This window comes from Pelodiscus sinensis, chromosome 31 (genome assembly GCF_049634645.1).
Source record: "Pelodiscus sinensis isolate JC-2024 chromosome 31, ASM4963464v1, whole genome shotgun sequence".
NCBI classification, from domain to species: Eukaryota; Metazoa; Chordata; order Testudines; family Trionychidae; genus Pelodiscus; species Pelodiscus sinensis.
The window spans coordinates 3,320,263-3,334,527 of record NC_134741.1 but is presented as its reverse complement, the minus strand read 5'-3'; the positions used below and the strand labels follow the sequence as shown (position 1 = coordinate 3,334,527).

At 53.2% G+C, this 14,265-nt stretch overlaps 1 protein-coding gene and 3 non-coding genes across 4 annotated transcripts in view; 3 read left to right on the top strand and 1 right to left on the bottom strand.

Annotated features, from left to right (window-relative positions):
- The window catches only part of LOC142821591 (uncharacterized), a 94,203-nt gene that overhangs the window by 39,125 nt on the left and 40,813 nt on the right, over positions 1–14,265 (top strand). The window lies entirely within an intron of this gene.
- On the top strand, positions 2,120–2,192 carry TRNAL-GAG (transfer RNA leucine (anticodon GAG)). The gene has a single exon. It is a non-coding gene; the product is annotated as a tRNA-Leu (tRNA).
- On the bottom strand, positions 3,829–3,910 carry TRNAS-AGA (transfer RNA serine (anticodon AGA)). Its single transcript has one exon. It is a non-coding gene; the product is annotated as a tRNA-Ser (tRNA).
- Positions 12,376–12,448, top strand: TRNAK-UUU (transfer RNA lysine (anticodon UUU)). Its single transcript has one exon. It is a non-coding gene; the product is annotated as a tRNA-Lys (tRNA).

Sequence of the window (14,265 nt, the reverse complement as noted above, 5' to 3'; positions counted from 1 at the left end):
GGGGATTGGGGTTGGCATCTTCTCTGCTGGAAATGCCTCTTCTTTGGAAAGCAGCTCCCATGAGTTCATGGAACTTCTTCTTTACAGCTTGGGAATCGGACAAGCAAGGGGCGATGGGACAGGGGTTTATGTAATGATAACAGGGGTGCAGAAAGCAAATAAGAAATTATTTTTCACCTACTTAGAACCAGGGTGACAGAATGAAACTGGTAAGTAACCAAATTAAAAAGGAAGCATTTTTGTGCCCAGTGGAACTCCTTGCCAGAAGATGTTGCAAAGGTGAAATCTACAAGGTCCAAAACAGAACTGGATAATTTAATTCAGGAAAGGTCAATCTATGGCATTTAACCAGGATGGACAGGGCAGGTGTCCCTAGCTGGTGTATTCCAGAAGCTGGGAATGGAGGGATCACTTAATAACCATCTGTCCTGAGGATTCCCTTGGGACTATGCAATTGGCTGCTGTCATGAGACAGGATCCTGGGCTAGTTGGACAACTGGCATGGCCCAGTCTGGCTGCTTTGATTTTCTTTTTGGCTGTTCCAATCCTGAAGTGGACAGAAAATGGCCTGTGAATGACTAGTGTAGGTGAGCAAAGCGGCTTGTTCCTGGTGGTCTAGTGCTTAGGCTCCAGCCCTCTCACTGTTGTGGCCTGAGTTCAATTCCCAGTCAGGGAAACTGTCCTCAACTTTCACATAACTGCTCCCTAGTCATTTTTCTCACCACATGTTACAGCAGCTGTGACCCAGGAGGTTAACTCATGGCACCTTTCCCACCTCTCCCTCACTGCTAAGACAGTACCTGCCATTTTCAGAAGGGGCTGAGCTGGGTGACTCAAACTGCTCCTCCCCTCTCCTGCATGGGCAGCGCTACAGGAAGCTCTATGGCACACACAGCACTAGCCCAGCGCAGTGTCAGGTCGGCACAAGATCCATTGGTTCAGTTTGGTTGTTGAAGGAGACAACCCAGAACTGGCCCCAGGCCCCACTCAGTAACATGGAGAAATGACCCACCAGGCCTGGGCCCCTTGGAGCCTCCCTCTGACACAGTCATGGAGCCTTCACTCAGCTCTCACTGCTCGGTGCTGCCAGGGAGGGGCCTCACTGCGAGAGCCGCCTGGGCAGGTTCCTGCCACAGAGACATGTCCCAGAGCAGGACGGATGCTCAGACTGACACTGAGCCTTTCAGAACAGCCCCCGGCCCCACCCTAAGTACCAGACCTTCCCCCTGCCTCTGCTGGGCTCCTCTGGGCACTGCCTGGACTCAGGCCTCCCCGGTGCCTGTGTAAGGGCTCTGGAGAGGACATGGCAGCTCCGTGGGCAGAGTCCTGAGCCCCTAGATGGGCAGGGCTCATTAAGCAGTTGTGGGGCTGGGCTGCTGCACAGGTTAGAGCAGGGGTGGGGAAGAACTGGGAACCGCTCCCTGTGCAGGAACGCTGCAGGTTTCCATGCTATTAACGGAGGAGGTAGGGGTCTGGGATGCAGGTTGGTGCAGACAGGAGCTTGGGGCAGAGGACTGGCGTGCAGGGACGGTTGCAGAGGGTTGGGTTGTGACCGGGGGCAGAGGTTTGGGGTGCAGGATCTGGGAGGGGTGAGGGTTCGGGGGGGGCAGAGGGTTTGGTTTACGTGGGGTACCAATGGGTTTAGGGAAGGGAGGGGCTGGGGTTCCAGAGTCAGGCTCTGACTGGGAGATTTACCTGGCTCACTCCTGGCCAGCAGCCCAGCAGATTTCTCAGGCAGCCTGTCTGCCCTGCCCCCACACAGGCTGCAGGGGCATTTGGGTTGATGAATAAGACCCTGAGTGGCGGGGGGACGGTGCTTCATGTGGCCAGAAGCCAACCAATTGGATTGTGCTGGGAGCAGGGACACCAACGGCCCAGCAGTCCCTGTTCTCAGCAGTGTGTGGGGGTGGGGCAAGCAGGGAGTGTCTTAATGGGCTGGATCCAGCCCGCTAGCCTGTATTGCCCAGACCTGGCTTAGAGGGAACCTTGGCTCTGGCTGTGGGGGAGGGGCGCTGTGGAAAGGCCAGTCTCGCCTTCCTGGGCAGGGCATGACGACATGCGGCCCGGCTGCCAAACATCCCAGACAGAGAATTACAGGCCAGACAGGCTTTTTGTAACAGCTGAAGTAGCTCAGTTGGAAGAGTGTTAGACTGAGAAACTGAAGGTCCCTCGTTCAATCCCAGGCTTTGGCATATGCTAATACGGGTTAATAACTTCGGGTTGGTGGGTTTGCTTAGAGCTGTCATCACAAGCTACCCTATAGGAGGAAAGTTGAGCTACAGCTTGGGTATCTATCCTGCCAGGGGGAAGGTACAAGGGCTACACTTGCAGGAAATCAGGTGGTACCCTAAGAAACACTCCCTGTTGGCCTTGCTGGGAGATGGCACCACATGAGCAGGTTGTTAGCACCAATGTACCCCCCTGGGTGTGAGGAGTGCTAGAGCTGTCAGGCAGGTGCCCTGCAGGAGAAAAACTGAGCTGCAGCCTGGAGCTGTGCCCTGTCAGGGGGCAGGTACAAAGGCTACAGTTTGGGGGAATCAGGTGACACCACAAGAAACACTCCTGCTTGGCTGGAACATGGCACTGCATGAGCATGTTGTTAACACCTGTGTGCCTGCCTGAGGAGGACTGTGTCTAGATGGGCCAGTTTTTCCAAAAAATCAGCTGCTTTTTCAGAAAAACTTGCCAGCAGTCTAACTGGTCTAACTGGCCACTTGAATTTCCCCCAAAAGCACTGAGTTCCTACTGTAAGAAATCAGTGCTTCTTGCGGAAATACTATGCTGCTCCTGTTCAGGAAAAAGTCCCTTTTGCGCAAAAGGGCCAGTGTAGACAGCTGAGATTTGTTTTCCGCAAAAAAGCCCCGATTGAGAAAATAACGAGCGGGGCTTTTTGGCGCAAAAGCGCGTCTAGATTGGCTATGGACGCTTTTCCGCAAAAAGTGCTTTTGCGGAAAAGCGTCCGTGCCAGTCTAGACGCGCTTTTCCAAAAATGCTTTTAACGAAAAACTTTTCCATTAAAAGCATTTCCGGAAAATCATGCCAATCTAGGTGTAGCCGAGATTTCAGGCAGCTCTGTCCTCCCAGCCTGGGGCTGTCTGTCTGGGCAACAACCTCACACACACTGGACCCTCCCCTCCTGGGACAGGGCTCCTGCTGTTCCTTGGTTTACTCAGCCTGGAGTTGGGCTTATCCCAAGCAGCAAGAGCTGTGTTTACCTGGGGAGCCACAAATAAGAGCAGAACCCCTTTTCCCAGTTTCTGCTTGGCTTTGAAGCAGGAGCCTTCTGCACATTAAGCAAACACAATAACCACTACCCCACAGAAACATGCTTGTCAGTTTTTTTCTGTACATAAATTTGGACAAATATTCTGTTACTAATTCTTTGGCCAAGGCCTTGGGGTAAGAGGCAGAGCAAGAGCAGGAAACAAGACCCCCCCCCCCCCCCCGCAATACTTCTTTAGACCCTTTGCTCCCAACACAGGGCGGGGTGGGGGGTGGGGGGCTGTGTGCCTCGGGAGGAGTGACCCACATCATATCCCCAACATTTTATGGATGGACCTTTGGGGGCAGGCGCAGAAGCTCCATCCTCTCACTCAACTCCTATCACACACTGGAGCAGGGCAGCCCCCAGGGGTAGGGCTGAGCCATGGGGTGCTGGGCAAGGGGCAGAGGCTGAGTTTCCCTAGAGCTCAGGGACCCACAATGAGGCACCATGCCCCGTGTCCCTCTCAGAAAGGTGCAGAAAGGGATTGACTGGGGACCAGGAGAGTGGCTCAGGGGTTGTACAGCTTGTTGCCGTGGTTAGCGGTGTGGCCAAAACACAGGCCTCACTGTGAGCAGGATTTGAACCTGCACAGGGAAACCCTATTGGATTTCTAGTCCAACTCCTTAACCACGCAGCCACCACAGCTGTGAGCTCAACAGTGCCCCAGGGCCAGGGAAACTGGTAACTAATCCCAGTGCCCAGGCCTGACCTCACCTGCCCCACAGAATTCACACAGCAAACCTGGCTCCCAGCACACTGGGGGAGTTTGGGGCTCCTTGCTGGGCCGTGGGGTTAAGCACCAAACCAACCCTCTCCTGTGGGGCTGTGAGTGTTGCTGTCCCTGCTGTACAGACAGGGTCATGGAGACGGGGAGAGGTTCACTGAACAGTCCAAGATCATCCAGGGAGTTAGAGCCCAGCTCTGCCCCCAGCTCCCTGCCCCTCCCACCGACGTGCTGACTCCCTGGCTGCCCTGGGGATGTTTGCATTGGCCTCTTTTGTTTTCTTTTCTGCTGTGAGACATTGGGACAGTTGGTCAGGGTGTCCCGCAGTTGCCATCTCCCTCTGTGCAGGTGCTGTCCAGAGCCCCGACTAGCAAACGCTGATGCTGCCGTTAGGTACAGACCAGAGGGGAGTGTTTAAGGGTTATTTCGGAAGAAGGGTTTTCTCCCCAAATAACTGCACCTAAACTATGTTTTTTATTTCAATGTAAAGTATTTTGAAACAGCGCCCAGATGTGATTATGCAAATGTAGCGCAGGATATTTAAATCCTGGTTTCATTTACAATTTCAAATGTCTCCATTTACATCCCTCTCCTAAAAGAGGGTGCAATTATAGACATGTCCTGGGTGTTGCAACCTCCCAGCACTCACCTGATGTTCCCTCCCCACTGCCTGAAAACGTTTGGGAGTCCTCCTGCATCCCCTGGTGCTGCAGGTCAGCAGCATTGTCATCCTGAAGCTGCAGCCACTGCTGCCCAGGTGTCTCCATCCCAGACTCCACAACTCTCCCTGGAGACAGGGGGCTCCCCACGCCCTGGGATTCAGTCCAGTTTCTCACAGTATGCACAGTGCTGCGGTGCTTCCCCAGAGCAGGACCTGCCCTCACATACCCCTGCCATTGACTTTGGGTCTGACTTGGTCTAGGATGCAGGAGGGGGGAAGTGGCCTTTCTCTGCAAGGCCATCAGCCATTGGGCCATATGTTAGATAATTTCATGGAGGTTAGGTCCATAAAAGGCTAGTAGCCAGGGGGTAGGAATGGTGTCCCTGGCCTCTGTTTGTCAGAGGCTGGAGACGGATGGCAGGAGACAAATCGCTTGACCATTGTCTTCGGCCCACCCCCCCCCCCCCCCCCCGGGGCACCTGGTGCTGGCCACTGTAGGCAGACAGGCTACTGGGCTAGATGGACCTTTGATCTGACCCCAGTACTGCCGCTCATATGTTATGTTCTCTGAGTGCAGAGTCCCCCACAGCTCTGGAGTCTGTCTCTCATGGGCCTTCTCATCCCCAGGCTCCGCTTTGTCTCCAGACAGACCCTGCTCTGCTACAGCCACCTCCCTCTGGATGTCACTCCTGGGCCTTCCAGAGCAAAACATGCCCCTTCATTCTGACTTCGAATACCAGGGCTTTAAGCACTCAGAGCTGCACCTAACACCAGCATTTGCTAGTGAGGGGTCTGAACAGCTTCTGCTGAGAGGGAGACAGCCACTGTGGAGCATCCTTGCTGAGAGAAGAGTAAACTCCTTGTCAGTGACAGGAAACTGTCACCCAGGTGAACCCACAATCCTGGCTTAGGAGGCCAATGCCTTGTCCATTAGGCCACCAGGGCACACAGAAAACATTGTCAGGGAAAGAAATTCACCCTTCTAAATGTCCCTTCTTCAACTTTTAGATCCTGATTAAGCCCCTTTGAAGAAGCCAGATACACAGGAAGGGCTGATCACACCCCTCTGAATATCAGCTTTCCATGGGCATGGGTAGCTGGCTCTGAGTCATGGGCCTTGACATCTCGTCTCCCTCCCGAAACTAGGGAAGTGTCTCCCACCACTGCAGCCTCCTGAGGCTCTATGGCCGTGTCTGTACAGCAGGGACAGCAACACTCACAGCCCCACAGGAGGGCCCCTGGCCTAGCAATGTGGCCCCCTGAGCATCCTCTGATGTTCCCTGCTTGAGCCCCAGAACCAGCCCTGAGTGAGGGGGGGAGGAGCAGCTCACACATGCCAAGGGGCAGGACATGAGCCCTGGGAGGCAGCAGTGACATCACAAGGGCCTTGTGCAGCACCTCAGCTCATTGGTTGGGAGGCAGTGACCTCACAGAGGGACCATGGCAACAGCCAGGTGGGACAGGCTGCAGGAATCTCAGAGACCCCCCCCCATGGCCTGGCTGCCTGGAGTCTCCTTTGTGAGGTTTCCCCTTGAGGGCAGAAGGGATTGAGGGTCCCATCTGGGAGTGTCTCTGTGGAGATTTCCCCTTTCCCCAGGCTGCAGTGGGAGGGGCTGGGGCAGGCAGGGTTTCAGAAGGAGCTGGCACTGAACCTCTGGGAGAGGCTAGAGAGAGGGCTGCAAGCACATTGTGAGAATGGGATTTGAACAGTCCATCGCCTTAATGACCTCTCAGATGCAGGGGTTTGTTTCAAATCAGCTAAAGTCAGTGCTTCAAGGAACCTTTGTGCCACTCGCTGGCTGGCCGGGGACACCCAGGACGGGAAAGTTTTGCCTTTTCACAATGTTCCCTGGGCTGTTGTACAAAGCTCAGTGCTCATAACAAACCCAGACACCCCCTGGCTACACCTACCCTGCAGGCTTCTTGCTCAAGAACTGTTTTGTGCAAGAATTCTTGTGCAAAAGGTCTTGTGTAACAGTGCGTCCACACTGCCATATGCTTTTGCACAAGAGAAGTGCTTTTCTGTAAGAGAGCCCATGGCAGTGTGGACGCTCTCCTGCCAAGAAAGCTCTGATTGCCGTTTTAGCCATAGGGCTTTCTTGAGTAAGAGACCCCTGTTGCCTGTTCACACTGAATCCTTGTGGATGAGTGATTGCGCAAGAGGGCTTATTCCCAATGGGGAGAGGAATAACTTGCGCAAGAAGACCTGTTGTCTGATGCTGAACTATAAATTTACTTGAGCAAAAATGTGCCTGCAGTGTAAACACTGCAAGGTTTTGGGCAAGAACAGCTGCTCTTGCACAAAAAGCCTGCAGTATAGACGTAGCCCTGCAGTGTAGACACAGTCTGAGAGAGACAAGGAAAGGAAGTGGCCAGAGCCTCCCCCCAGCAGGCTAGTCCTCAACAGGCTGGCTGTATCTACACAGCACCCTCACCTTGAAGAAAGCTGTGCAATGTGAGCGGCTGCCAGGGCCCCCAGGGGAAGGTCTGTGGGGAGTTTCCAAGGCAACAACAACAACATTTCATAATGTACAGTCATCTGTCTCTGAAGGGATGAGAAATACAGGGCCCAGGTGCAGGGAGCCGCATCACATTCTCCTGCCTGGGTCTCAGTCCTGGCTGAAGCCTGGCTACAGAGAGAAGAGGCCAATGCAAACAGCCCCATGGCAGCGAGGGAGTCAGTACGTGGGTGGGTGCTCAGGGAGCTGGGGGCAGAGCTGGACTCTAACTCACTAGGGGTGTGTTCCATAGCTCAGAATAAGCGATGTAATTAAGTAGCTTATTTCGAGTCAATTTTGAAATAGTTTATTTTGTAATTTAGCACTGGCTACACAGCACTTATTTCTAAATAAATTGCTATTCCGAAATGCCCCTCACTCCTCGTGCCATGAAGTTTGCAGGGACGTCGGAATAGCGAGCCCGTTATGGTTTGAAACAAGGGGCTTGCTCTTAAGACACGTCTGTGTGGTATGAGCACCACGTCATAAACCTCTGAGCTAGCCGGCACACGTGTGTCAGTCCCACAAGTGGCCCTTTCAGAAAGGAGCCTTGGGCAGCTCTGGAACAAGGTAGGTGAGGCAGATACACTTCTCACAGGTAGGAGAGCTAGTTCAGCAGGTAGAGCACTTGCTTAGCTTGCAAGATGCAGTGGGATCACATTCTCCAGGTGCAGGTCAGTTCTTATCTCTTATTTTCTCTGGCGGGGGCTCAGTGGCCCCCTCCCTCTTTCTACCTGCTCTCCTAAAAGAGACAGACCTACCTCCCATTTCTTTTCCCCCAGCAATTTACATGCTACAAAGCAAAGTGGAGATATCAAGCTCAGCAATCCTTCAGGCTCTGTGGTGCAATGGAAAGTATGTTGGACTTCTAAGTTGCAGGGAGGTGGGGTAAGCCTATTTAGATATTCAAAGGTTGTGGTTTCAAGTCCCATCAGAGTCACTTTAACTGCTTCCTCACTTCCAAGGCAGCTTTTATAGACCAGCAATCCTTAGGCTGACACTGGGGTGGGCTTGAATCCAAACAATTCCCAGCAGCAGGCCTGGCCCGTGTGGGGCCTGCGTCTGTGGTGGGAGAGCATTGCTGGCCTGCACCACAGGGATGCGGGTAAGAAGGTGCTGCGGGAGCTGGGCACACGACACCTGATGGCAGCTGTAAGGGATGCATCTGCCATCAGGCATCCCACATTGGTTGGCATTCTGGGCAGCTACCGGGCTCACCCATGCCTGCGTCAGGACCTGTCCAACAGATCCCAGGGAGGGTGGAGGGAAGGGCTGGTCCTTGGGGTTGGGGCTGGGGGTTGTTCTGAAAGGCTGCAGGTGCCGTTAGACCGTTTTGCCCCTCCCTGTCTCCTACTAGTGCTGAGCAACACTCAGGCTATGTCTACACTACACTGCTCCTCTGGAAAAAGCCCTTCCATGAGCATTTTCTCCTCCCACTGGGGAAGGCAGCTGGGCAGGACCCAGAATGTGGCACAAATGGAAATGCAAAGGCTTCAATGCAGTGCTGGTGGGGGTGGCCTCTGCGTTTGATTTAGTGGGTCTCACTTGGATTTGGTGTTTGAAATTATGCAAATGAAGCTCAGGAAGTTCAAATCCATGTTTCATTTGCAATTTCACTCATCTGGATTTGCATTCCTCCCTAGAAGGAGAACAGACCCTGTGTGAAACCAAGGGAGGAAGACACTCCTGTCAGTGAGGAAGAGGGCGCATAGATCCCACTCGTTCCTGCAAAGCAATGAAACAGGCTGAGCACTTTGCAGAGAACAGGCCATCGCCCTGCTGGGAGAACTTCGTCATGCACAGACTCTGCGCAGGGCCAGACTGCTGGTAGGAGGCTCTGGCCATGGACTGTCCTCCCCGCTCTGTTACCTCCTGCACCTGGGGCTGAAAGGGACATGGGCTGCAGGCCAGTCCTGTTCAGCTGCCTTCCTCAGTGGGAGCAGAAAATGCTCATGGAAGGGCTCACACGTTGTCCCCAATGCACTGGCCTGAGGGCCTGAATTCTTGCTGCCGCTGGGTGCAATCAAACGCACCTTCTGGGGGGCAGGCTCCGCAGCTCACACCCCTCCTGTCACACAAAGCTTGCAAACGGGGTTGATTTTCCTCCATCTCCTCTTGCTTGATGCTGCGCTAAAAGAAATCCTGAAACCAGCCCCGTCTCCTGTCACTGGACAGATGGCCCTGTGCTAGGATATGAGAAACGATCCCTGTGATGCTCCTCGCAGCCCAGGAGAAGAAGGGGGATCTGGGTGGAAGGAAACCAAGTAAAACAGGTCCCAGTGAGCATGAACTGGGGCACCAGTTTGGCCCAGTTGAGTGAGGGGTGGTTGGTGTCAAGGGTCTGCCAGCCACCAGCCACCTTGACCAACCCTCAAACCAGCCGGACTAGCCAGCACACGAGAATGAGTCGCTAGTGGCCCTATCAGAGAAGAGCCATTGGCAGCTGCAGAGAAGGCCCAGCAGCAGTCTCAGGCGCCTTTCTTGAAAGGGCCACTGGTGAATTGCATTTCTGTAGGCCAGCAAGCTCAGTTGGTTAGAGTGTGGTGCTAATAACACTGAGGTCATGGGTTCAAGGCCCGTGCTGGCCACAGGGGTGTTTGGTTTGGTGACTTCCCTTCCTTTAGTTGCTTGCTATGGACAGGGAAGCAGAAACAAGCAAAAATATGTGCTTTGCAGGTAGCAATGCAGAGATTGGGTAGGGGGTGGCTCCAGCCTGCACAGCCCCAGTGGCTAAAAGGGCCTTGGCCTGGCTTCCTGTCCCCAAAAGCAGGGGAACTGATGCCCAAATTCCTGCTGCTGCAGTGGCTACCTCAAGGCACCAGCTGGGGGGCAGGCTCTGGAGCCCAAGCCACACGGGGAGACTCAATATAACCAGGAGGCCTGGAGCATATGTCCCCTGCACAGAGGGCTGCTGCTGGTGGCCTGCTTCAGTGGCCCAGCAGCTCAAGTTCCCCTGAACCAGCTTCTCCTCCTGGAGCCACCCCTCAGCACTGCTGACATGAGGCAGTGGGACCATCAGAGGAAGGTGCCAGCCTTAGCCCTTACTTATTCCTACTTGATAGTAGGAATAAGGGATCTTCCGGAAAAGGGTTTATTTTCCGCAAGATCCCGTCTAGACTGGCGCTTTTCTCCGGCAAAACCCCGAGCCAGAAAAAAGCGGCAGCCATGTTCATGCAAATGCCGCGGGGGATATTTAAATCCCCTGCGGCATTTTCAATTCCGAAGTGTCTCATTAGCATTCCTTTTACAGAAAAGGGTGCCAATGTAGACACAGCCAGAGTTTGTTCTTTCAACAGGGCAAAGTCCTGTTTGTGTTACCAGCAGGAGAACTGAGAGAAGAAAGTGGGAAGGGAGTGTGTTGGGTGTGTTCGGGGAGGGGAGGGAGGCACAGAGGGCAAAAAATGAGGAGTAACTTTAGTTCAAACCAAGGGTCTGGTTTTGAACTACTGCAGAAAAAAGGACTCTGCCCCTGGAGCTGCCCTGTCCTCTCCAGAGCCCTTAGGTTGGCACCAGGGAGGCCTGAGTCCACACAGTGCCCAACCAAGGGGGAGGGAAGGGCTGGTACTTGGGGGTGGGGGGGTTGTTCTGGAAGGCTGCTGGTGCCATTAAACCAATTTTTTAGCAGTGAGGGAGAGGTGGGAAAGGGGCCCTGAGTTAACCTCTTGGGTCTCAGCTGCTGTAACGTGGCAAGAAAATTGACTAGGGACGTGTTTTGCAAAAGTTACAGCTGGTTTCCCCGACTCAGAATCAAACCCAGGCCACAGCAGTGAGAGTGCTGAACCCTAACCACTAGACCATCAGGGAAACAGAAAACTAAGGACTTTGCTCACCTACACTAGCCTTTCACAGGTCATTTCCTATCCACTTCAGGATGGCGGGGTGGGGGGGAGGGTCCATTCTCCCTTGCCCAGAGGGGACACTAACAGCCAAATAGAACATCAAAGCAGCCAGAATGGGCCATGCCAGTTGTCCAACTAGCCCAGGATCCTGTCTCACAACAGCAGCCAATTTCATTGTCCCGAGGGAATCCTCAGGACAGACAGTTATTGAGTGATCCCTCCATTCCCAGATTCTGCACCCCTGTCATCATCACATAACCCCCTGTCCCATCGCCCCTTGCTTGTCCCTTTCCCAAGCTGAGAAGAAGTTCCATGAACTCCTGGGAGCTGCTTTCCAAAGAAGAGGCATTTCCAGCAGAGAAGATGGCCAAGCCCAATCCCCTACACAAAGCCCCAGGAAACACCAATGGAGATTGGGAAAGTTCCCTCTCGGGCAGCACTACGGAATGGATCCAGCTGGTCATCGGGCTGACTAACCCATCAACAGATGAGTCCCAGTGAGACTTCTCAGCCCAAATGCAGACTGTGGGATCTCCCACTCCCAGCCCAGCGGCAGAGGGGCAGTGCCATGAGGAGGCAGGTCCTGACGTGGAGGAGACCTTTGAAGGGAACGGAGACAAGGGAGACGTGAGGTGAGAAGAAGGGAAAAAAGTCACCTCTTCTCAAGCGAGACATGGTGGGAAACTGCTGGTTCCGGTACAAGCCGAGCTCCAAGGGCTGGCTCCTGCCCCGGTGGCTCCTTGCAGGGCCTGACTTGAGACGCACCAAGAGGTGCCGTGTGTGACCAGGAGAGAGGGTGGGGAGAACGGAAGGTGTTGGAGCAAGCTGGGGCTGCCGAGTCTTGGGGGATCTGGGCATCGGAGGGGAACCTTACCTGGTTTTGTGTCCCCTTGCAGCAAAGGATACAGACCTCCCAGAGGCTGGAGGTGCTGCCATTGGCTATGTCTACACTCGCGGCTTCTTGCGCAAGAACATCTTGCGCAAGGGTTCTTGTGCAACAAGTTGTGCGCAAGAAAACATCCATACTTCCACGTGCGCGCTGTGCTTTTGTGCAAGAGATCTCATGGCAGTGTGGATGCTCTCTTGTGCAAGAAAGGGGTGAGGATGTGGAAGGTAGAGAAGTCAGGGCACAGGATTCGGGATGTGGAGGAGGCTGGGGGCTGGGACTGCGTGTGTTGAGGGGATTCCTCTGCTCTGGGCTCCCCAATGCCCTTTAACACACAAGGGCTTTCTCTGCAGCACACTTGATGCCGTGAGAACAAAGCTTGGAAAGGGGGTTGATTTTCCTCCATCTCCCCTTGCTGCTGCGCTAAAAGAAATCCTGCAATGGGCCTCTTTACCTGTCATTTGAGAGATGGCCCTGTGATGGGGAAATACTGCAGCATAGAGCCTGGGTAGCTCAGTTGGCAGAGCATGAAACTTTTAATCTCAGGGTCATGGGTTCAAGCCCCATGCTAGGTGATGCTGTTCTTTAACTCACATTCTAAGTCTACAAGCAATTCATTCAGCTTTCACCAGGGTTTTAGAAAGAAAAAGTCTAGTCCTGGGGTCCAGCTTTAGTAGAACCAGAAAGAGGGGAACAAGCTGTACTTTCTATCCTCTGAGAAGGGAAGAGGATTTTCTTCTCTTCAGTTCTCACCACATCAGCCCAGAGAGGAGAAAAAATAACCCTCCGCCCACTGATTGTCCCCCGTCAGCTTCTGTAGCTTCACCTCCTTCCACAGCAGCTCCAGCTTTGAGCTACAAATCTCTGTGTGTAGCCATATGGAATAATAGAGTTTTCAGGCTGGCCTTCTGGACTCCTGGCTTCCCTCCTGCTGCTTCATCTTTCTGGCTACGACTACACTGAACATTTATTTTGGAATAAGCTGTTCTTGAATAGTTATTCCAAAATAGCTTATTTCGAACTAGCACGTCTACACTGCAGGGAAACCTCAGAATAATCCGAGGCAGGCTCCCCAGTGTAGACGAGCTACCTCGATTTAGAGCCCCAGGAAGAATAACTTAGAATGGCCCCAGGGAGGGGCTATTTCAAACTATCAGCCATGGCAAATCTACACAGGCCTTTTCTTAAAATAGCTAATTGGAATAGGTGTTATTCTTCGTAGAATGAGGTTTGCAGAAGTCGGAATAAGCCGTTATTTCAGAATTATTTCAAAATAACAGAATTGCTGTGTAGACTCTTGCATTGTTGTTGTGGAATAGCAGCCATTGTTCCTAAAGAACTTTTGTGTGTGGACAGAACCTGCATGCCCAAGAAATTTAATTGGCAGCTTGTACCTACAATCTTTTTGTCAATTGAAGGGGAGGGCTCTGAAGACATGGACCCAAGGCAACCACCTTGGTTGCTTTCTGTTAAGGCCAGGCCAGAGGGAGAACAATCACTCCTTCAAACTGAAGTTGAACCAGCGACCTAAGAACCACTTGTCAAGCACACACTACAGTCTGCCGCTCTGCCAGCTGAGCTATCAAAGGGAGCCTGACTAACTGTGGCTGGTCCAGGTTGTCCCTTCTACAAGTCTCGGGGCAACTGCTCCCCCAAGTACATGGCATTGCTGATGAGGGGCTGAGGAGCAGTGGTGCTGTCACAGGTACTTCACAAACAGACGGATCCCTTGAGTAAAACCTGAGCTAGATCCATCCATTTCACAGCAAAAGGAAGAAAGCTGGGTTCTTCTCATATGTCTTCTTTGTTTCAGAGTCTCTAGGGGGTGCTCTGGGCAGGTCCAGAAAAAAATAAACCACTTGAATGAACTTCGGTCTGCAAACACACAGAAACACCCCTGAGGGTTTCCTTGCCTCCACTTAAATATTGACACTAACTCCTTGGCCAACTCCAATTGCTGTGGGGTTAAGAAATTCTCTCTCCTTAATTCTGTGCCCTCAGGAAGGGAACAAATTGAAGAAAGCCAGGTCCCCTCCGGGGGACTCCAACCCCAAACCCTAGGACCAAGGAATTTACAAGCTAGATGATCAATGTTTGCTGCACTTCTCCCTCCCCCCAACTGTGCCAAACCTCAAAGGCAACTCTACAGCCCTAGCAGGGAGATGTGCATGCTAGAGCCTCTCCCCAAAGGCTGATTGGAGAAGTGTTGGAAAGAAGGAACCCATAAGTGAGAAGCACCTGATGCCCACAGAACCTCACTCTCCATGGCTGCAGGAGCTGCAGAGGTTGCACCCTCAGGCTCTCCAGGTGCTGATACCCCCAGGGAATCACAAGGGCATGTGGTGCTGGCTCTCCTGTCCCAGCAATTGCAGTCAGAGCCCTGCCTTGCCAG